A 23,630-nucleotide genomic window follows, 5' to 3' on the forward strand; every position below is an offset into this window, starting at 1 on the left:
AATTATATATTAATATTGAATTATGCGTGATTTCCAATATCGGAGAATAGGGCCACAACGAATGAATGTGTAAAATAATAACAATTCCCTACATCACACCAATGCGCCACAAACTTTGGGAGCTAAGATGTTATGTCCCTCGTGGCTGTAGTTACACTGGCTCACTCACCCTTCAAACCGGAACACATATATTTACGTACGAGTCTTTAATTTGACCTGAGATGGTAAGAGTCGCGCCGTGAATATATAATAAATACTCAGATATAACACCTTCGTATCATTATTTATGTGTTTCACAGAATTCTTGTCTCAATTGTTTAGATCGTTTACCCGTGTACTTCATTCAAGGAAAAACTAATATTATAAATGCGATTTTTTTTTTGTTTGATCGTTACGTTAATCATAACTACTCAATCTATCAACAAAAAAGGGACATATTTAAGGTATACAACTTGCCTTACACGCATGTCAAGCCACAGTCGGAAACCACGGTATTCTATGTGCATGGTATTATAATGCACGTTTGTCTAGTATAAGTCTTATCGAATACGTAATGGTGCATATATTTTATACAGAACCGTTCACCCGTCATCTGTACTGCAAGAGAGATACACCGTTGGAGTTATCAAAAACTCTTTAGAGCACACCGCATACACTTTTTATGGTTTGTATTACGACATAGATGACTACTCAGGATGATTGCTGTATGAAAATTGGGGCTTACACGAATGAAAATGATGAACATCTCTGTTTCTATGCTTAAAATCAAATACTGCAAAATCTTTTGTCGTTTTGCAGTGAAAATCGTTTAGATTAAATTTTTGGGATGTCGTAAAACTGATTTTACTTTTTAAAATTGTTGAAATACATATTGGAACATGTCATGTATGATAAGCGTAACATATAAAGACCGAAATAAAATAAATTTAATATAGCTCACCTCTTACAGCTATTCCTCGTGATTTCGCACGCCCTAAATATATTTAATTGGTGGTAGGGCTTTATGCAAGCCCATATAGCCTTTTATCATAAATATTACCGCCAAGCTGCAATTCTTAGTATTGTATTCTTGTTTAAGAATACTAATATTTGTTTATTGTATTCTTGTTTAAGAATACTAATATTACTAATATTTGTTAATAATAATAGTTGTTTCGTCTAGAGTGTAACTACAGGCACAAGGGATGTAAAATCCCTGTTTATAAGGTCGATGGCGCGACGTAAGAAATGGTTAAAATTTCAAACAACGCTAATCCCTATGGGCAGTAGTGACCGGTTACCATCAGGTGGACTATTTTCTCGTCCATCTAACGATATACGAATATGTTTGTCTATATCTTTATTTAGATCCCTGACTGACTTTATATGAAATATTATGATATCATATCATCATTTATTTGTTTATTAAATAGGAAGCTAGCACAATGTACAATATATATATATATATACTAGCTTATAAAATATGACACTTTTAAAAATTGTTGCATTCGCTAATACCATACACAAAATATATACATATATTAAGGAACTATAACAAGAAATACATCACTTCAATCATCATCCGTTCAATAGTTAATTCGTGATGGGGTACCAAAACAGAGAGTTACTTTCACAAGCATAAATATTATGGTCTTGTTTCGAGTATATCTCGTATGAGCAACATTCATATGTAATTGAATACATAATTGTCTTATTAAAAATACCTCTGAAAATAATTCCCCTGAACCTGTTTTTAGTATTGTTTTTCTTTTTTTATAAATAGCGTGGGCGAAGCAAAGTATTTTATGATAAAAAATGCGAATTTTAGCACGATTATGAAATTATCAGGTTATGTAAAATGGTCTATCGTTAACCTATAGATGGTTAATTTTTTCATGTTATACGTGGCAAATGGGCCACCTGATGGTAAGTGGTCACCACCACCCATATACGTTGAAACTGTAAGAAATAATAATCATTCCTCACATCACATGGCGCCGTAAACGTTATTTACATAATTATATATCCAATTCGTTAAACTATTGGCCAGCTAGGTGTGACCTAGCTGGCAGATCCTGGATTCAAACTTCGGGCTGAGCCATTCAAAGTTAATGGGTTTATCCGCTGAGAAATTCTGAGTAGCAGCCCATCTGGATATTTGCAGTGTATAATTCATGTGCCACGGAAACAACTAAAATCATCGGTCCTATGCTTAAATTATTTTCAGACGTCAAATTTGCAGTTCCATGGGATATTGAAAGTGAAGAAATAAAGCGTGTACTTGTGTTGGCGCAAACATAGACGCACAGTAATATGTCCCGTGCAGTTGGCTTATCTCTCTCTTGATTGGCCTCTATGGGCGGTTAATAGTTATCATTAAAAATAAATTTCCTCGACTTAAGAACATTTATCTAGTTACGTTTCATCATTGATGCAGTACTGAGAATATAAAGAAAACTAAACTTAAAGTTGAAGTATACCGTAGGACGTAATACTCGTTACGTCGTAATCAGTTACCGTGAATTAAAGATCGATATTGCCAAATACATGAGAAAACATATCTACATATATGTTTAGATATTCAATTTCATATATATCTATACAAGGTATATATTATAAACAGGTATAATTTGTTTCTATATATGTACCCTACATATAACCCCAGGTAAGCTCGAAGCTAACGAGCCGTTTCTAAAAAAATCACATTTAAAAATCTACATTATTCCTGTTCACAACAGGGTTTAAATTATATTTAAACGATAACAATTACTTGCACCCGGGCGACGCGTCGAGGTCGAGTCTGGGCAGGTCACTAGTTTAAAATTAAGTAGATCATTAATGAATATATAAAATATATTCGATGAATAGCTACATTTGTCGGATTTCGATAATATACGTATTGGTTAAATAACCGGATCCGTTATTAAGACCGCGTTGCAACCCCAAAATCACGTCATATTGTTCACTGTTTGTTCGACGCGTATGTGTTCACACAGACACATTTATACATTGAAAGTTTACTGGGAAACTATTTAACCGCTTTACATATACACAGTTATCATATATTGGATTATTATTATTATTCTCAGAAATATTTGAAAATCATATCTTCATACACAGTGATCGTCGTACCGATGCTGTTCACGGAATTTATTTTATCTCTCAATCATTTGATATCTAATTTTGGTTATTAAAGCTGAATTATATTCAGATTCTTCCATACTGGAGGACAAGCATATAAGTCACCTTATGGTAAGTGGTCACCATCGACATGGACATTGGTGCTCTAAGAAATATTAACCGTTCCTCAATGGTACCAATGCGCCGCCAACATTGAGAACTAAGGTTTTATGTGCCATATTTTTTTTATTTTTATTTTATAGATAGACAGACGAGCAAATGGGCTACCTGATGGTAAGTGGACACCACTGCCAATAGACAATGGCGCTGTAAGAAATATTAATCATTTCTTACATCACCAATGCGCCACCAACCTTGGGAACTAAGATGTTATGTCCCTTGTATAGTTACACTGGCTCATTCACCCTTCAAACCAATACAACCATAAATACCGAGTATTACTGTTTGGTTATAGAAGATCTGATGACTACCCAAATAGGACAAAGTTTTTTTTTTTTTTAATATTAACTATGTTTTTTCATTTAACGACAATAAATTCTTTCACATGCAGTAATAATCCGTGTCATCATCAATATTATGAATTTTGAACGTTTTCTATTCGTTGAACACGACTGTGATATCCGAAGGTGATATGCAACGTTTATTATTAATAATTATAATATTATATCCTTATTGTACAACAGTACTTAGCTCATCGTTTATGAGTTATGAGTAATGAGGCGTTAAAGAATATGTTCCTATACATGTTGCTTTGAAACTTTCGCTGACTTATTCCGATTTTGAACTACGTCTTGAAGGCATTTTTACTCGTAATCAAAACGAAACTATTCTCGAATATATTGTTATATTTTATTATTATTATATTAACGGATACTCGCAACCACTAGCCTTGGACCGTCAGGGGATTAACAAGTGAGAAGCGATATAGATATGTTTACTAAAAAGAACGGCAGTTCTACTTAGATGGGTTTTTAAGTATTTTTTAATTTATTCATATAAGGAATTATTTTAAGACAATAATATTGTACAAGTTGTATTTAAAACATAATTAAATATTCCAAAAAACAGGCATTCATGATCCCTGGAGGGAAATTCTATCTAAAATAAATATTAAATTAATTTTTCCTTTTCAAAGTAGTCACTTTTTCCTTATATAAAATAGCCTACAGGAAAAATATCCTTATCAACAAAAGTGCTCGAGAACGTTTTTAAGAACACTTGATTCGTGACCGTCTTGGGACGTAACAGAAATGAATAATGCAAAAATTATCACACAAAATTATAAAAAAACAAGATACTTAATTTCGCATTAATTAGCAATTGAGATAACAACATGAACTCACTCACTCACTTACTCACTCCTTATATCATTCGTAGCATTTTGAAAACGCGGATACGCTATTTTGATACGTGTATATTACAAACGAGGCTAACAACCTCGTTGGTGTACTGGCTTTGTTTGTCTTGGGTTCAAATCCCATGTTTTTCTGTCGAACTGTCTCAATAATAGTCTAGAGTCTTTAAGTTTGAGGTATGTACCCTCCCATGCCTTGATTCTGTGTGAGATGAAAAGCCATTGATCCTGCGTCTAAACTCTTTCCGGTTGGGTCGAATTCGCCATCCCATCGGATAATGAGAGTGCACCTGTGTTTGCGAACTGCATAGGTTATGCACTATGATATGTCCGGCGTTCTTGGCTGGTCTTTCTTTAGATTGTCTGCCGAGACCGAAATCAGTCAGGACGCCATCATTATAAACGTTATAATTATTACAATTAATGTCGCTTATGACATTACACGGTAGTATTGTCCGTTGAGTTTTGTTTTTCTTTTATAGCATAAATCTACAGTTTTATGTATTCCTAGTAGGTTAAAATTGATTTATGCACAACGATGTTTCACGTTATCGTGTATCAAGCAAAGTTCATATTTTCTGTTAAGGTTTATTTTTTTTTCTTTCTCCCGAAAAACGTTCTCAAACTATTTTGAATATATTTAAAAAAAATCTGGTTCAATTCTGAGCAAATGTCAATGAGTTTCCACGTGCTTGATGTGTCGGATAATATTCTGAACTTATATGTACGCAAACGTATTGAGTTATCATGATGGAATATTCTTGAAACCATTTCCTTAAGTGAAGAGTTCTAGACATTTGCAGGTTGTTACTTGGCTTTTTTTCTGCATAGACGTAGCATTGCAGATCGCAATTCAGTGGGTACATTTTATGCATGACTGAGATAATAACAGCAGCGCCGGCTTTGAAGATTTAAGTTCTTTGTGCTCATAGTAGGCTATCCCGGCAGCCGGCAGTAGTCTTTTAATCATTGTTCGTAATATGCGTACGGAAAAACATGGAACAGCCTATGCATTATCTAACGTATAACATAATTAGTTTCATAATGAGAAAGAAAATATAAAATATTAAAATGTATATACGCTTTTCAGGTTAAGTGGTGGTAGGAAAATTATACAAAACGACGATTTGCTTTTAATTTTCATATACATTTATTCATTTTTTATATTGCATTTAATTAAATATGTTCCTATTTTAATATAAAATCATATTTATGTACGTAATTTATTTTATATGGAACACGAAATTGAATACACCTGGAGAGCAGAAGTTGGCAGGAACATAATACGCGTTCACGGCTACGCAAGTACAGTCGCTCTACACGAACGAAGGCCCACTTGGCGGGGTCTCAAAACCTCTCCATCCCCCTATGTCTCGCCGGTAAATAATTGCAAGAACCACACACCACTTGCCTTGACAATTACGTTCACTTTATTTCACGTTGACTGTCTCATCCCACCTTTAGCTTCCTCTATAACACTTAAGGAAGGTACCTGGTTTATCAAGTATACTAAGCTCTGCAAGCAGTTTCAGTTCCACAACGTCAATCATATACCAAGATTTACTCTTATTTGAGATACAGTCAATTGTATCCTTAAAGTGGTCATGTGTGCGTATAAATTTTATTTTTTTTAAACGAAGTTTTTATCGCACTACGCATACTTATGGATTTTGAGAGCAGAAATAAGAGTAAGACTTCGACCATTTACTTTACCAACCTAATTTAGTTACAACATACCAACATTAAATGTACTGATTAACTTTATAAGTAGTAATTTTTTGTAAATAAATTAATTCAAAGATATATATTTATTGGCTTTTTATTTGCCAATACTTTAATATTACATTGATACGTTGTTAATTTATTTAATTTTGCGTGTTATTTAAACTAGCATCACTGAATAAATTTACAATTTAAAAATTTTCACCTACAGAAGGTGTAATCTAGTTAAAAATATCAAAGCTAAAAACAAGCTAAAATAAGCGAGTTTCGAAGAGCGAAAAACTTTCTGACACGGCAAAAATAGGTTTGGCGATCGATTAGCAAAGCGCTGCAAATTGTAACCCGAAAAAGACTGTTTAATTCGAAGCTACTCCATTGATGTCGAACTCTATTGCATTTTATTCGTTAGAACAATTGCCTTTAACAAGTCATATTTTAACTGAATATTTTTATACACGACTGGGATAAGACCTTCTGTTCATTAAAGGATAGTTTTTCAGCTTATTAAGGAACTTCATATTTATTAAAATCGAACGAGTTTTCCTATTTTATAAAATACTAGTAGCCGCCCGCAGCTTCACTCGCATTTTAGGGATTAGTCGTCAGGTATTAGGAATAATAAACTATGTCCTTCCTTGGAGTTCAAGCTTGTTTTATACTAAATTACATCCAATGCGGTTCAGTGGTTTGGCCGTGACTGTCACTATAACTATGAATTCTAAAGAATAATTATCTATACTAATATTGTAATTGCAAAAGAAGTTCTAATTGTCTGTCTGTCTGTCGATCTTTCCATTCCCTAAAACGCGAGCGCAGTCGCGTGCGCCAACTAGTCTTTTGTAATGTTAATATTTATTGTCCATGTTAAGTAAGAGATCTCGTATAAAGAATTACATTTACGCTATTTTACATATTGCCTATATTTGAATGTAGATTGATAGAGTCTTTATGTTAATAAATATACAACAGAACATATAAATCATTAGATATGGCGTTATTTTTAGCCAATGACGCGCCAATCTTAAAACCTCTTAGCAAAGAAGTTGTATTAATTCGAAAGCATGAACGTCGTTTTACTTTGTATATTTTTAAAACTAAAACTCAAATAATGTTAGTTCGTATATTCAAAAACGATCCGTTTAGCTGTCAGATAGGAGATTTTTCTGATTGTCATTTAAAAATGTTTATTTAATCATTAATATCTGTAATTTTTAGATTTATATCAATTTTCTGATCCTTAAATAGTCAGCGAAACATATCAGTGATGTTGTATCTAGTCACCTGGCATTTGTGAATAAAACATACAAACACTTAACGCAAGTCGCGATCTCGTTAAATTGTTATACCAAATAAGAGATGATGATGACAATGTGCATTAATTTATTAAAAAAAAACAAATATTAAATACATTTTAATTTATGACCAGTTTCAATTCAATATATAAAATGATATGTATAAACATTTATATTTTTAGTTGAAGTTTCCATTTACTGTAGTGAAACCGAACAAATTACAAGTATGTCGGTAGAAGGAGAAAAATAATTACGACTATTTTGCGATCATTAACTTCTAACGGTAGAAGTACCGTAAACAGACTATTTCGCTTATATTGAGATGTTACTACATACATGTCACTGTATGTTCGTATAATAATTTGTATAACGTCATCGGAAGAGATCAGCGTCTGAGACACAGGCTCTGGCTAGTTCAGGCGCTTGTACTCATGGAGTAAGTACGTAAAAATTGTAATATTATTCATAAGTTATGATATATACATGTAAATTATTTGGTTTGGTTTAGGTTTCTAAAAAAAAATATATGAATATCATAAACGCGAAAGTAAGTCATTTTATTTGATTGTCATTCACGTCTTAAATACTCAATCTTTACATATACGTTGTTAGGGGTGCAGAAAAGGTCATTGGACATCTAACACCTGACCTTCCCACATATGCGGATTCAGCCACTAGCAGAAACTGATAAAATTTATTACACTTTCATTCTTGACACTACAGATTTAAGCTCGTGCTTAGACCAACGAGGCAGTCGAGCTATGGAATAGTATGAAAGCTTTATTCCCATCACTGCGCAAGTTTATCGTATATTATAGCGCTTTGCTTTAAAGAGATTATTTTAACTTGATGAAATAACTAAATACCCATTCCATACATTTTTAGAAAAAAAAAAATCTAAGATACTGTATCAGATCCAAAATTAAATTAGTTTCTTTGCAAGATACTATGCGGTTTTCATCGTCAACCAAATTTGAATTTTCAAATAAAAATTAAAATATCATTCGATAAATATTATATATATATATATTAAATGTAGTTGCGGATGAAACTCGGAATCTTAACAGATTCCGATATTACATATATTCCGATATATAAATAAATAGATATAATATATTAAATAACTTCTATTTTTTAAAGTAATACATGAAAAAAAAATAAACATTTTCGAACATATCTTTATTTACTTGTATTCATAAAACTTTTTTAAACGCTTCAAAAACGATATGAAAACGATAAAAAACGATAAAAAAATAATTATTGTATTACACAAACAAAAAGTCAAATAAGACTGATTGTGAAATTATTTAAAATAAATAATTAAAAGGTTTAATATAAAAAATATATTAACAATCGATACTTATTAAAAGGTAGCTGAAATCACTAAGGCTAAAGCTAAAATAGGGTGTAAAATGTCGATACAACGACTGTAAATTACAGTACTCATTAAAAAAATACATAGTTAAATATTCATAGGTTTAGTAAATAAATATAAATAAAAAAGTATTCGTATAAAAAGAACCCTTTAAGGCTATGTAAATATAAGCCCAGTGAAACATTTCAGGTAGCTCAAAGGTGTAAGTTCAAAACGTGTGGGCTGCCCACCGGCGCGAGGCACCATTCAGTCCGATCCCGACTCTTGAGGAGAGAGGTTGTGTCGTGAGCTTCTTCGTCGTAGAACTATCGGGAATATACGGTCGACTTTAAAATGATCCTTCGTATGTTACTTTTGTCAGTGTATATAACGGAGAGTGACTAATGAAGTTTAGAGAAAAATTCGAAACAGTTTTCATCTCACAAGTTGTGGATTTGTATTGTTGATTGTGATTATGAGATGTGATTAATTAGTAACATTTCGTAAGTATTTCATTATATTAGAAATACAATTAAATAAATAATTTTAAGTTTGAGTTTATTTCAATGCTTCTATCTGTTCCTACTACGCTATGCGCAAACCAGTCTGGGTGGGTTACACGATATACTTATCACTATCATTCAAAATAGCAATACTTTTTAGTTTGCAGGACAAGTGAGCCAGTGAATTACAGGTACATAATATTTTAGTTATCTTCACAGATGGTTCGATGTTTGAAATTATTAATATTTCTCGTAGAACGAATATTTCTTGGCGATGGTGATTTAAATGACCCATTTGTTCGTTTGTCGTATTTTTTTTTTTTAATTAAAAGAGCAATAGCTGTTAATTAATTATGTTTCGCTTCGTTCAAAATAAATTTTCATTTAAGTTTCCGACGTTATTTCGTAACGGTAACCGTTTCGAACAATATTTTATATTAAACAAATATGTCTAATCATTTTATGTATATTAAATGCAATCAATACAGTATTCTTGTCAATATCGATCAACTATTTTAATATGACTGATTTTATAATAATTGAATATTTCGGGGAGTTTTAATATATAAGCAATGAATAGGTTGAAGTGTTATCTTTTCATTAGTCGAATTAATTCATTAAATTTTCATCATTTTGAAATTATGAACAAATTATCTTTGGCTCTGAAATGTTTTTCAACGAAATTGATATAAACGACCGATGCTAAATCCAGCTCGGAGTTTTTATTTCATAATGTAATTAATAGACATTTCAGAATGTATGAGCAACAAAAGTACAGGAGATGCGTATATTAAGATGAATAATTTTAACTGCATATGGGGTAGTAGTTGATATTTATCCGAAACTTTAAAGTGACCTTTAAATAGATGATGATTGTGCGTCCATACGTCAAATATAAAACAATACGTGGTTAGGTAGGTATGCTAATTGATCCAGGACTTTAAAGCAGAATAAGATTTCTCAGTAAGAAGAATTACGTTGCAATAGAGGTGTTTACTATTATAAAAGCTTCTTAATTATTGGAATTATCCAAATGCTGTTGTTGGATAACATTTTTACTAAGCAATCAGTAGAAGGCTTAACGGTAAACGGACATAGGACCTGGTTTTTTAGACTTCCATGTCTTAAAAGAGAACAAACTCTTGTGGTATTATTATATTAGTTTCGTTTTGAAGGGCTTCGATCTTGACCGATTGATAATTATGTACGAATACAAAAACATCTGGGAAATCCATGTCTGAAAAATTTGAGGTCGTTAATTTACTGACTTAAGCAGCCACTGTATGTATGATTATTTTTATATTATTACTTAGAATATTATTCTCGATCTGATAAACTACATAACATGCTCTATATATTTGAATTAAGATCGCCATTACAAAAAAAATAATCTATGCTGCATCTCTTTTACAAGCCTTTATTTTATTAGGCCTGTAGTTGATGACAATTTATGAATGAATAATTTTGACGTAGTTTCACACAACCGATTCGTAATTTAACCCTTTTAAGTTATGTATGCTTTGAATGTAATGTAATGCATATAGTACAAAATTTCAGCACAATTTCAGAGAGAACAATTAACATACAAAATTTATTTTTTATTTATATTGAAGATATAATTTTTTTTATTATATGTATTATTTTATATATTGAATGTCTGAATTTATTTTACTTTGTAATTATTTATACTTCATCCGATCAAAGCTAAATATTTTTTTTTTAAAATTGTCATATGAAATAAGTGCTTTTTAAAGCGTTTAACGTTTTTTCACATATGTGTTCAATACCGCTTAATTAAATTGAATATCAAAAGGCTGTACTTTATATGTAAATACTCGTATATATATAACATATTTTTTATATAATTTGTTCATAGTTCGTTTAAAATATCTTGAATATTATAAATTACTAAATTAAAAGTAATGATTCAGCATTTGATCCCATCTCGATTACCACTCAAGTTACTTGAAGAAAAATGTGTCCAAACTTGGTCCTAATCACTACCTCGTTGAATTAGTGGCTTATACGGCTCTACGCTCTGAAGTCCTGGATTCAAACTGAAGTCGGACCAGTAAAAATATATTGCGTTTGTTGTCGATAAATTATCTGCAGCAGCCCAAACTCTAGGAGTTTGCTGTGCTGATATTCCTTTGTTTAGAAATGACGTAAAGCCTGACCTCTGTTCAGAATCGAATTATGATAGTGAGCATACTATGTAATGTGCAGGCTAGCCTGCGCTGGCTGGTCTCCTTAAAGATTTGATCATGACTTCTATCAAACCAATTTGGTTATATGTTTTTTTTTCCCATCAAAGAGTTGTATTGATAAACCAAATGAAATACAGAAACTATTCGAAAGTTACCTTACCATAAATCGAAGTTCTAACGTCAGATTAAAATCCGTACACTATCTTGATTCGTTCTAGGAATAAAATACACATTTGTTTGAAAGCAATCAGTATTTCAAGGTATGTGGGAATAGTAAGTACATCAATCTAGCCTCGACAACATCTATTGTCTACTTTTCAATGATTGAAGATGTTCATTGTTTTGATTCCATTTGTTGAATAAAAACGATTTTTAATCTACGTTGAAAACTCAAGATTAAAAACTGTACAACGATCGATGAACGAAAAAGGTGATAATTTTTATCAAGTGTAAATATTATAATAATTATTTGGTTTTCTATTATATAAATTAAAACAAACTTGGAACATGGTCAATCTGTTTTTTTATAACATCTACTCATAGCTTCAAGACGATCGAATACAGGAATGGGATATTCAACAGATAAATTTATAATTAAATTATATATTATAAATATATAATATGTTTGTACTTAATTTCATTATACAGGAACTTATTATATTCTTTAATTAAATTGAATATATGGAAATACGAATTAGAAGAAACAAGACAAAGATTAAACAAATTAATTAGCACGTTTTAGTAACTTTATAATGGTCGAATATACAAAAACATTGCTATTTTCTTAGAAATCAAATGTAATTAACTAGTTCAAGATTTATTTACTACGGGTAAATTACATAATGGTACAACATACAGACTTAAAGGCCTATAGCTTATTCCAATAGAAATAGAAGCACAGATAAACAAACCCTAGATTTACATACTCCACGCGATTTCCAAATAACTATGCTATATTGTGCACTACAGACGGTTTTTGATTGATAAATCTTTATTTATATTACAACACTTAATTATTTATATTCACTTTAATTTGCCTTCCATAGTTCCGATAATATCACCGCCGATATTTAAAACGCGATTTTACGACGAATCCATAGTCAATACCTTCGATTTTTCAAGATATTTCAATTCAATGTCATAAGTGTTTTTGTCGGCTCCTTGTATGCTTGGAATAGGCTTATTCGGCATTCTCAGACAGTCAACTTTAACATCAAAGAGTATACTTAACTCTTTTGGCACATTGCGGATTCGAAACCGGTGGAGCATAACTGAGTTTTTACAAACTTATTTTGTCTTTTTAATTCACATCTACATCGGCGGTGTCGGAAAATATCATGAGATAACCTACCCATGAAATTCTATCACATTTATATTCAGCAATATAGTTCCAGGATAGCGGAATAAGCTCTAAAACCTCCTCGAAATAAGTTGAGGCCTTTGTCCAGCAGTGGGATATTTACTTTACTTTCAGTATATTTTCAACGTAGAATATAAAGTAAAATAAATACATTCAACGTATGTAAGTAGGCTAGGTGGATGTTTGCTTTTTACATTTTGTTTCACGTCTCGCCTCCGGCGATGGCGCTTTAAACTTGTACGGCCGTCGCAAATTACAACAGAAGAACAAAACAAACACGAATATCTTTGCAATATTAATTGAGCAACGGCAAAGGTTCTGCTATTTGTTTGAAATTGTCGTAATTACGAGCATCGCTGGGCAAAGACAGCGACATCCTTTATAAACAAAAGTTGTGTCATGAACATGTTATGTAATTTTTAGTACTTTTTTTTTTTTGATGAAAGAGCTCTGTACGCGTCTGCTTTTAGTTTGAATTTTTATAGCTTGCGAGCGTCATTATGTTTCTGTTTTATTTTTCCGTGGTATAACGTTTACATAAGTTGTTATACATTATGCGGTCTCTAATTAACAATTTATTTTTAAAACCTTTTTTAAATTTGTATGAATATTAATACAGTATATCGTTAAAATAAATTAACGCTCTAAATTGTGCACTACTAACATTTAGTTGTATTATCGAAAAAAAATAATTATAATGATTTGAAATATTTATAAGTCCTTTTATATCGTGGCAGGATTTTGTGATGACACCATACACTCATCATTTAATTATAAAAACTATACCTAGTATTATTCTATTCCGGTTCGAAGGCTTGGCAAGCTAGTGTTAGTACAGTCACAAGGGACGTAGCATCTTAGTTTCCAATGTTGGCACAAATTCTCTCGCCAACATTGGGGACGATGTAAGAAATGGTTAATGTTTCTTTCAATGCCAATGTTATGGTCGTTGGTGATTATTTACCAACAGCTGGCCATTTGCCAGTCTGTCTACTTATTATCAATTACAATAAAAGCATACTTAACGGTTATTAGGAAATATTACCATTATATATACAGTTGTTCTGAACGATTTTCAGTCACTTATTGCAATTGCATAGAATACGTCACAACGCTGATAATACTGCAACTATGAATAATAATTGTTTGCGCATATATAGGCATATTTCTTGTTCCCTCACTCGCAAATTCCTATGAGACAGCAATCTGAGACGATAAGAGGGAGATCAGGCGCGGGATCAACGGCTTTAAGTGCTTTACGAGGAATGGGTTTGTGTGCCAGCTTCCTAGCTCCAAGCTGTTACTATAAATATTTTGATATAAATCCCAATTACATTTTTTTTAGCGCAGATTTCTCACCCAAAACATAGAAATGTACAGCTTAATAAAATAATCTATTAGACAAGACAGTTAATAACAAGATAGCAATTACAATATCGATTTGGCCGACGTGGCCCAGTGGTTAGAACGCGTGCATCTTAACCGATGATTTCGGTTTCAAACCCAGGCAAGCACCACTGAATTTTCATGTGCATAATTGGTAATTCCATTCCCGCATTGGAGCAGTATGGTGGAATATGTTCCAAAACCTTCTCCTCAAAGGGAGAGGAGGCCTTAGCCCAGCAGTGGAAAATTTACAGGCTGTTAATGTAAAAAAAAAATATCTAATTACAATACAAAGACACTATTCTATTTTTAAATTTATTGTTTTAATGTATGTGCTCATTTATAGATATATCCTATAAGAACATCTCAAATTTAACACGGAACACGATCTTATGTTAAAAAAACAATTAATTTCAAAATTCCTTGAAAAAGATACGGCAAACTCTTTTTCATTTCTCTTTCACAGAATAGCATTGCTATACTTACTACATAATGTATTTTTTAGGTTTAGGTTTATAGACATTTATTCTCGAAAAGACATAAGTCGCTTACATGAGAATACACATATATGGTAATATAAAATTCGACGCATTTTCTTATTATTGTTATTTTATTATTACTATTTTTTTTAAGTTAATGTACTTTTATGTGATTAGGTAAAAGAAAAAGTTAAAAAGTTATTTTATTTAAAAGCATTCAATAAAATAACTGATTCAAACAACAGTTTATATTTACAGGAAAATACTAAATTTGAAAGATCTTTAATAACTGTGTGAGAAATTATTTGTACTGATAGTAGATAAATTACGCTGTCACAAACTTTTCAAATTTAAGAGACCTACAAATCTCTCACACTAAGTTTTCATGTACATATCTGTTATAGTTTCGGAGTTTCGTTCGGAAAGCGACTTTGCCGACAATCCCGCTGACTACAATTGCGAAATATATTATAATCGCATAAAATATTCGGAATTAAATATATCTACTATAACTAGGGATAAAACCAGAGCCGATTTTTAACAAAATGATCTAGTCTTGATAATATGAAGTAGGTACAATATGACTTTATTTATTAGTTTATATAAGTAATAAATAATAAATAAATAAATATTGGACAACATCACATACTTTACTCTGATTCCGATGTAAGTAGCTAAAGCACTTGTGTTATGGAAAATCAGAAGTAACGATGGTACCACAAACACCTATATTCAAGACAACATAAAAAATTAATGTACTTTTTCTACATCGACTCGGCCGGGAATCGAACCCGGGACTTCAGAGTAGCGTACCCATGAAAACCGGTGTACACACTACTCGACCACGGAGGTCGTCATTAGTATAACATAAATTCGAATTTTAAATCATATAAATATTCGTTTGAGTCGTAATATCGTAAAATATTGATTAAAATTATTCACGATTTATAATAAATTCGTATGATTCTTACTTCAAGGTCAAAATCTCATTGCTACAATTATCCGAGCATCCGTTTCAACGCGGACATTTTGTTTTCGCTACCCATCATTTGGAAACAATGATATCTTGTAAAGTATTGATTCGAATGTTATATCTTGAAAGACAATTTAAATCTATATCTAAGGAAAGTTATATATTTATCTGAATAAGGATTCATAATTAATCGGAGAAATGGATTCGCAAATAACTTGTATTTTTTTACTAATATGTTGTAGGAAGTCACAATGGGTGTACTTTAGAAAATACGTATTGTGGGTTTTTCTGTAAACGTTTTTAAAACCTAATTTCTAGAACATTGTTTTGATTTATATCTGTAGGTTAAGCCAACGTTGGGCACATTATTGCATGGAAACTGTTTTTTTTTTTGATAATTAATCGTAATTACATTCTTTCTAGTAATGAATAATAGTTTAAAAAACTAAAAAACACGCTTTCAGCACGCACTAAAAATTATAAAAGCAAACCCTTTCATTTAATACCCATATCATGGGGGTGCATTTCAAAAAGCCAATCCGCCATCTTGGATGTCCGCCACGTTGGATTTGAGTCACGTGACTATTTTTTTCGTATTCCAGACAGGAAACCCTTTCAAGTGATACCCATATCATGGAGGTGGATTTCAAACAGCCAGACCGCCATCTTGGGGAGGCGCCATATGGTATTCGTAATGACGTTTCTTATCTAGTCATGTATTGTCATCAGAACTCAGAACGTGTGCAAAATTTTATCCTAATCGAAGACCGGGAAGTGGGTCAAATTAAGATTCCAAGATTTTCTTACATACGTAGTTACAAGTGAAGCTAATATAAGCGTGTTAAAATCGTATCAAAATCCGCAGAGTGGCTTACAAGAATTTAGCGTAGATATAGTCATAATTAGAGAGCGACTTTGTTTTATACTAATAGCTAAATGTACTACCTTGTCCAGTCTTGAAACTATAAAGTATCAAAATTATTATACTAATAACATGATTTATATAAACATCATATTCGTGTAACGTCTAGGCGGTTTTGGTTTTTTTTACTTTTGCTCTAAATTTAACGACAAATAAAAATAAAGCTGAATTCGTTTTCGCTCCAGGTACGTTAAAATAATTTCTCACTTTTTTATCGTAAGCACTCCGTTTACGGTCGGATTCATCCTTTAATTTATTCCCGCCTTGTTTATTTTAATACTTGTTTTTCTATCACAATTATATGGATGCATATTTTTAATTAACAGATATTTTTGGTTTTTTATTCCAGTAATAAATAATAAGAATCAATTTTAAACCTTGAATATGCCTGAAAAGTTTGTAGCTAAAATTAATAATTCTGTTTGCCGTTTTAGAATTTAAAAAAAAACATTATTCGTATGAATGGTTAATGAAATTGGTTTTGTGTCGGTGTATTCATAATAAGAGATGAGAGAAATTACATTGACGAACACACACACACACATCCACAATATAATTAATTATACGAAAATATTCATCCTGCTTATAAATAACGATCAAAAATCAAAAAAGACGAGATCAAAACGTGTTCATATTTCAAAATTATTGACTTAGTAGGCGATTTTTTGAAATGTGCCACAGGGTGGGAAGTTGTCACCACCGCCCGCATAGACAACGGCGCTGTAAGATATAATAACCATTCCGTACATCACCAATGCGCCACCAACCTCGGTAACTAAGATGTTATGTCCCTTGTGCCTGTAATTACACTGGCTCACTCACCCTTCAAACCGAAACGCAACAATACTGAGTTTCTTTTGTTTGTTTTGGCGGTAGAATATCTGATGAGTGGGTGGTACCTACCAGAAGGACTTGCACAAAGCTCTACCACCGAGCGGTCTCATTTAATAAATGATTAAAAAAATTATTGCTTCTAAGTTCGAATTATTTGTAATAAGTCTGTTATTTTGACTGATGTCTAATATCAACTAATAAAAGATGACTGTTCAGACAACGTACAACAAACGGAGCTAGATGGATATAATTATGCATCGTAGTTTCTCACATGTAACGCTAGCACTAAAATTAAAATTATTGTATAAATTATACTAAAGGCGTAGAAAGTAACTTACGTGTAGAAATTATGTAATTTTTGTTATGAGATAGGTAGAATTTTGGCTTCTTAGCTTCTCTACTCCTTATCTGTTTACTTAAAACGAACTCCTAGCGACCAAAGAGTAAAAATGTTAAGTAGGTAGTTTAAAACCTCTGAGAAAATTTAGATAGTGTTTAACATGCTCCCGATGAGAAATCCCATGGAGCATACCGCTTGTATTAATAAACATTTTATATTAACGGCTTCAATTATTATTATTACTTACAAAATTAAATTTCAACTAAGAGGTAAATGCTTGTACTTTTAATAAATAATGAAGTTTAATTAATGTTAAATGTTTCTTCCGAAAGACTTCAAGTTGTAAATTACCGGTACTAAGTTTCATTCAAGTAGAAAATATGTTAAGTAGCAATACAAAAAGTGCAAAACTTTTATTAATAATGAATTTATAATTAGGTAACCTTTTAATGCTGCGGCATTATGCCTTTGATAAAATACCGAAAGGCAAACTTAGGAAATTCGCTTCCGGCATATTTCACTATTCCCGAAACAGAACGTATTGTTTTATCGCAACGTCTCTAGAATATTGACATTAAGTCTTAATGAGCCTTTGTTATTTTAAGGAACATTACGTGATTTATTTATGTAAGGTAAATTTTAAATATGTATATTAGTAACGGTTGTTGCTTCCTGTAAAAACATCATATCTTAAAAAAAATATGCTACGACCGTACTTTTGAAGTGCCAACCTCTTGTGGGAGGGTAAACCGTTTCGTTACGTAACGCGTTACGGTGCCAGTCCGTCTGGCTTCCCTTTCTCTTAGGCACACGACAAAAGGCAGGCAATAATGATACTAGTAATGTACATAAACAAAATTGTAATGTACATATTTTATACTCAATATTTTTTTAAGAACCTTTCCTTACATTTTTGTATTAATATACATACAATTTAAATAACAACATAAGCTTTTCTCAAGGTTAAACAATTTCAAAATCAAATAGTTCAACTTAGATTAGGTTAAGTTCACTTCTGTAGGGCGTCCCAAGACACACATTTAGTTGTTTTATTAGTCGATTAGATGAAGTTGAAGTTTGTCAAGTACAATGCTGACAAGACATTGTGTAATTTATATTCATGTGTAGGTCAGATCAGCAGTGACTTTAATGGGCTGTTTTTTTGTATGATATATATGGCATATGAACAGAAGGCTCATTTAATGAAAAGTAACTACCAGCGCCCATTGACATCTGCAACAAATGTGCGTTGCCGGCCTTTAAGAAATGTAGAGGCTCTTTTCTTGGAGGTTCCCAAGTCGCATCGGTTTCAAAAAATTTGAACTAACAATAAAATAAAAATATTTTTAATAATTTGAGAATAGTTTTTTCCAAATTTGTATGTTCTATTTTCATAAACATATCTCTTATATTCAATCTTCATAATTAATAATGTGCAATATTTGAATATAAAGACTACCGCTTATCCACAAAAATACAGCTTGTTATAAATGTTAGCGAACAATATTCACTGTAATATTTGACACTTGAATGATTTAATAGACTTTAATTTCGGGTATTATTATCCGATCGGATCACGTCGCATCATTAAACAAATGAGACGTAAAATAATAAAACTATTACAACAATGTTTAAAACGATCTCAAATAAAACAAAAAACTTAATCGGATCTAGCTTTCCTTATAGTAGAAATAAATTAAACTACGAATCACGTAGCTAGTTGACATCCATTAATCCTGCTCGTCTATTTCTTTTAAGTTGTGTAGAGTGGAGATTTGAAGATGAATCCCAATACTTAAACGAATAGAGCGAAAGAGAAGAATTGTTATTTTTTAATATAAAATTTTCTTTAATAAAATAAATATTACTTGAGACCTTTGTGGTTTGGCTTATAAGAAAAAATATTTATTTTTAATTAGGTTTTACAAAATCCATTGGAATGATAAAAACCCGTTTGGATTATTATTTATTCTTTTATTATCATTTCTCATTAATTATTCTATTTTTCAATGCTTAAAGCCTTACAATGACCGTGATGGTCATTGTAAGGATTTATCCATGTCTGAAAGTCGGTTAGAAGGAAATTTTTATATCTATTTTGAATTCAAATAAAATATCAAATATTTTTAATTTGTTCGCTAGTGTTTTACGGGTGGATTTCATTGAAATCAGTTCAGTGGTTTGTCCGTGAAATCATAACAGACAGACAGACAGAGTTACTGTCAAATTTAATATGATAGTATATGTAGTTTATTAAACTCATAGAGACTGAAACTTTTTTATCGGTTAAGATTCTAACCACTGGTTAGATATATAATAACCGATGATTGCGGGTTCAAACCCAGGTAAGTACTACTGAATTTTTTTATAATGCAACTTGTGGTGGGTGTTATGAAAAACATCATGAGAAAACTTCATTTGTTGGAATGAAAATCTTATTCATGTATATTCTGCCAACAACCAATTTGAATCAAGGCAAGGTGGAATTAGCTCCAAGCATTCTTATCAAAAATGTGAGGAGGCCTTAACCCATTTACAGGCTTTGACTTGACCTATCATGATTTTAACATATAATAATTTTATACAATTGTTAATTAACTAAAATTGAATTATTATTATTTTATTTTATATGAAATTATGTTAATTTATATCATATTATTTTTGTACTATTTTTCAGCAACTATAATATATAATTTCTAACTGTAATATTATGTAATTCATATAATTATGAATGTTGGGTACACTTATAATTGATATGCATCTTCTATGGTTCACCTTAATTGTTTTGAATTGTGTTAACATGTATTGTGTACTATTAGTGTACTTAATAAATAAAGCTCCCACAATCAAATGTTATATCGATAACTGTACAAGCCTGTAAATTTCCCAGTGCTGGGTTAAGGCCTTCTTTGAGGAGCATATTCCACCACGCTGCTCCACAAACATGTGGATACATGTGGCAGAATTTTGTTGAAATTAGACACATGCAGTTTTCCTCACGAGTTTTCCTTTCACCGGCGAGCACGATATGAATTATAAACACAAATTATGCACATGAAAATTCCGTGGTACTTTCCTGAGTTTGAACTCGCAATCGTCGGTTAAGAGGCACGCGTTCTATCCACTGGGCCATCTCGGCTCTTGTTATCACCAAATATAATAATATATATTTAATATAAATATTAAATAAAAGACAATAAACAGTTGTATATCTATATAGAAATAAAAAGATCGAAGTGATAGCCATAACAGTACTGTCTCATTATAAAACTCCTACAACCGTTTTAAAGTTTAAATCGAAACACTCATGGCACGCCGCTTTTGTTTCGAAGTTTAGATGCACGGTTTCATGTAATCCAAGTTATTACTGCGATTGCAGAACGTTAACAAGACCAGTCGGTTCAAAAGCATTTAAACTTATTATGCCGAATACGTATATCACTAATAGATCTCCTCGTATAATTAACGGATTTTAATTATCCTCTTATATTTTTATTTTATAAAATTGTTACACGGATGAGCAGTTGGACCACTTGGTAAATGGTTACCACTGCTCATAGACATTGGGCTGCAATAAATATTAACCGTTCCTTAAATCACCAATGCGCCGCCAACCTTGGGAACTAAGATGTTATGTCCCTTGTTTCACACTGGCTCACTCGTCCTCTATAGTTTGTATGTTCGGCAATAAGGTAAGTGATTGGTTGTACCTACCCAGATTTGTTTGCCCAAAGCCCTAGTAAGAGTTATTTTAAATATTTTATCTCATCACAAAAGCCAATATCATTTTCTCTAAGGTTAGTCAGTAATATTATGTTCTCGATATTTAAAAGTTTTACGTTAAGACCATGCTTTAATAATAACCATGAAATTAGTTCCGGTTTTTCATTTCAGATCTAAAGATCAAGCATTTACTGTTGTTAATATGATATTAACCTATGTACATCGTAGACTCTTTGATCTTTGATTCAGTAGTAGGAAATAGAATCAAATCAAATCAAATCAAAATATACTTTATTCAAATAGACTTTTACAAGCACTTTTGAATCGTCATTTAACAAACTATTTAAAGTAAAGCTACCACCGGTTCGGAATGTAGATTCTACCTAGAAGAACCGGCAAGAAACTGCCTTTTATTACCTGTAACTTAGCTTATACTATTAACACGTACGTTATCTACTAGAATATAAATTCAAACTTGATTGCTTTTGAGTTTTACAATTAGATTTTCCGTACATAAAATTTATTTATAGGACTCCTAATTTCGGCTAGGACAGTCTTAAATTCATTCATCGCGATAATAGAAAATTGCGTCCAAGATATTACAATAGAGGCAAATACTCACTCCCTGTTCACTAAATGCGGAATTGTAATAATGCGAGTTAACACACACATAACTATCGGACCGGTGAAGAGTTAAGCTTGAGATTAGCTTTTTGTACTTCCTGAGTTGCGGTAGTGTTAAATTTCAAATTCTTGCTACAAAAACTCAACATTATTGAAATAAACAAAGCGGAAAATCGAAACAATATAATATATGCATCACATACGTAAGGACCTTTGCTGAACATATTCTTAGCAGAGTTCATAATATTATACGAAAATGAATAATAAGAAGAAGAATACAATTCGGTTTATCTAAAATACTACTTGTGTTACCAGATGAAATAAATTATAAAAATTGCGCAAAAAATAAATAAATACAAAACGTTCCAATCGCAATTAAAAATTTAAAAAAGGAATATAAATCAAATTGCATTGGAGAGGTCTAGGAAATATAATGAATAAGCGTTGCCTAGTAAATCTACATATGTACATACATAGTGAAATACTACACCGTATAAAGGTTCATATTAAGCTTCTGTTAGTAAGGCCATTCTAAAGCTTAATAGAGCATCGTGTTAGTTCATCTAATTTCTATCTAGTCGAAATTTAAGTATGCCTTCCAGCACTTTCCCTCTTGTTGATACCTATGGTTAGATTTATCGAATTTACATTAGCAGCCTGTAAATTTCCCACTGCTGGGCTAAGGCGTCCTCTCCCATTGAGGAGAAGGTTTGGAGTATATTCCACCACGCTGCTCCAATGCGGGTTGGTGGAATACACATGTGGCAGAATTTCGTTGAAATTAGACACATGCAGGTTTCTTCACGGTGTTTTCCTTCACCGCCGAGCACGAGACGAACTATAAACACAAATTAAGCACATGAAAATTCAGTGGTGCCTGCCTGGGTTTGCACCCGAAATCATCGGTTATGATACACGCGTTCTAACCACTGGGCCATATCAGCTCTATCGAATATTATACCATTTATAATATTGGCACGATAATGGTCTTAACAAATATAAATATCAACGACATATTTATGCCAAAACAGGCATTTCCAGGGCATTTTTCTTATATATATTTTTTTTATATGTTAGGTACTAGAAAATCATTTCAAATAAAATATTTTATTAATATTAAAATACTAAATTAAATATAACTATTATAGTATAAAGCTACAACAAATTGATTGTGTAATGTTAAAAGACACTATAGAATTGTAAATGTCATTAAATTGTTATACTCGTAAAATAAGTCTCGTTATTACGATCGTGTTTCGTTTTATATTTACGCAATATTGATCTTGGAATATTATCCTCTGTCGTAATATCGAATACAAAATGTAATCGAAAATAAGAATAATAATAATTAGGCAAACATTTTAGTAAATATAACGGATGAACTCTGTAAGTGGCAAAAGTATGCTGTGGTATAAATACCGTCTCAAATTCTGGGCA

At 31.7% G+C, this 23,630-nt stretch overlaps 1 protein-coding gene across 1 annotated transcript in view; it reads left to right on the forward strand.

Moving 5' to 3' along the window:
* Positions 1-9,125: 9,125 nt before the first annotated feature.
* LOC113395063 (chaoptin-like) overlaps positions 9,126-23,630 on the forward strand; it is a 28,174-nt gene continuing 13,669 nt past the window's right edge. Inside the window, exon 1 of the mRNA XM_026632607.2 lies at positions 9,126-9,345. The gene's annotated coding sequence lies outside the window, so the exon portion shown is untranslated. The remainder of the gene's footprint in view (positions 9,346-23,630) is intronic.

Source organism: Vanessa tameamea, chromosome 9, assembly GCF_037043105.1.
Source record: "Vanessa tameamea isolate UH-Manoa-2023 chromosome 9, ilVanTame1 primary haplotype, whole genome shotgun sequence".
Classification (NCBI taxonomy): domain Eukaryota; kingdom Metazoa; phylum Arthropoda; class Insecta; order Lepidoptera; family Nymphalidae; genus Vanessa; species Vanessa tameamea.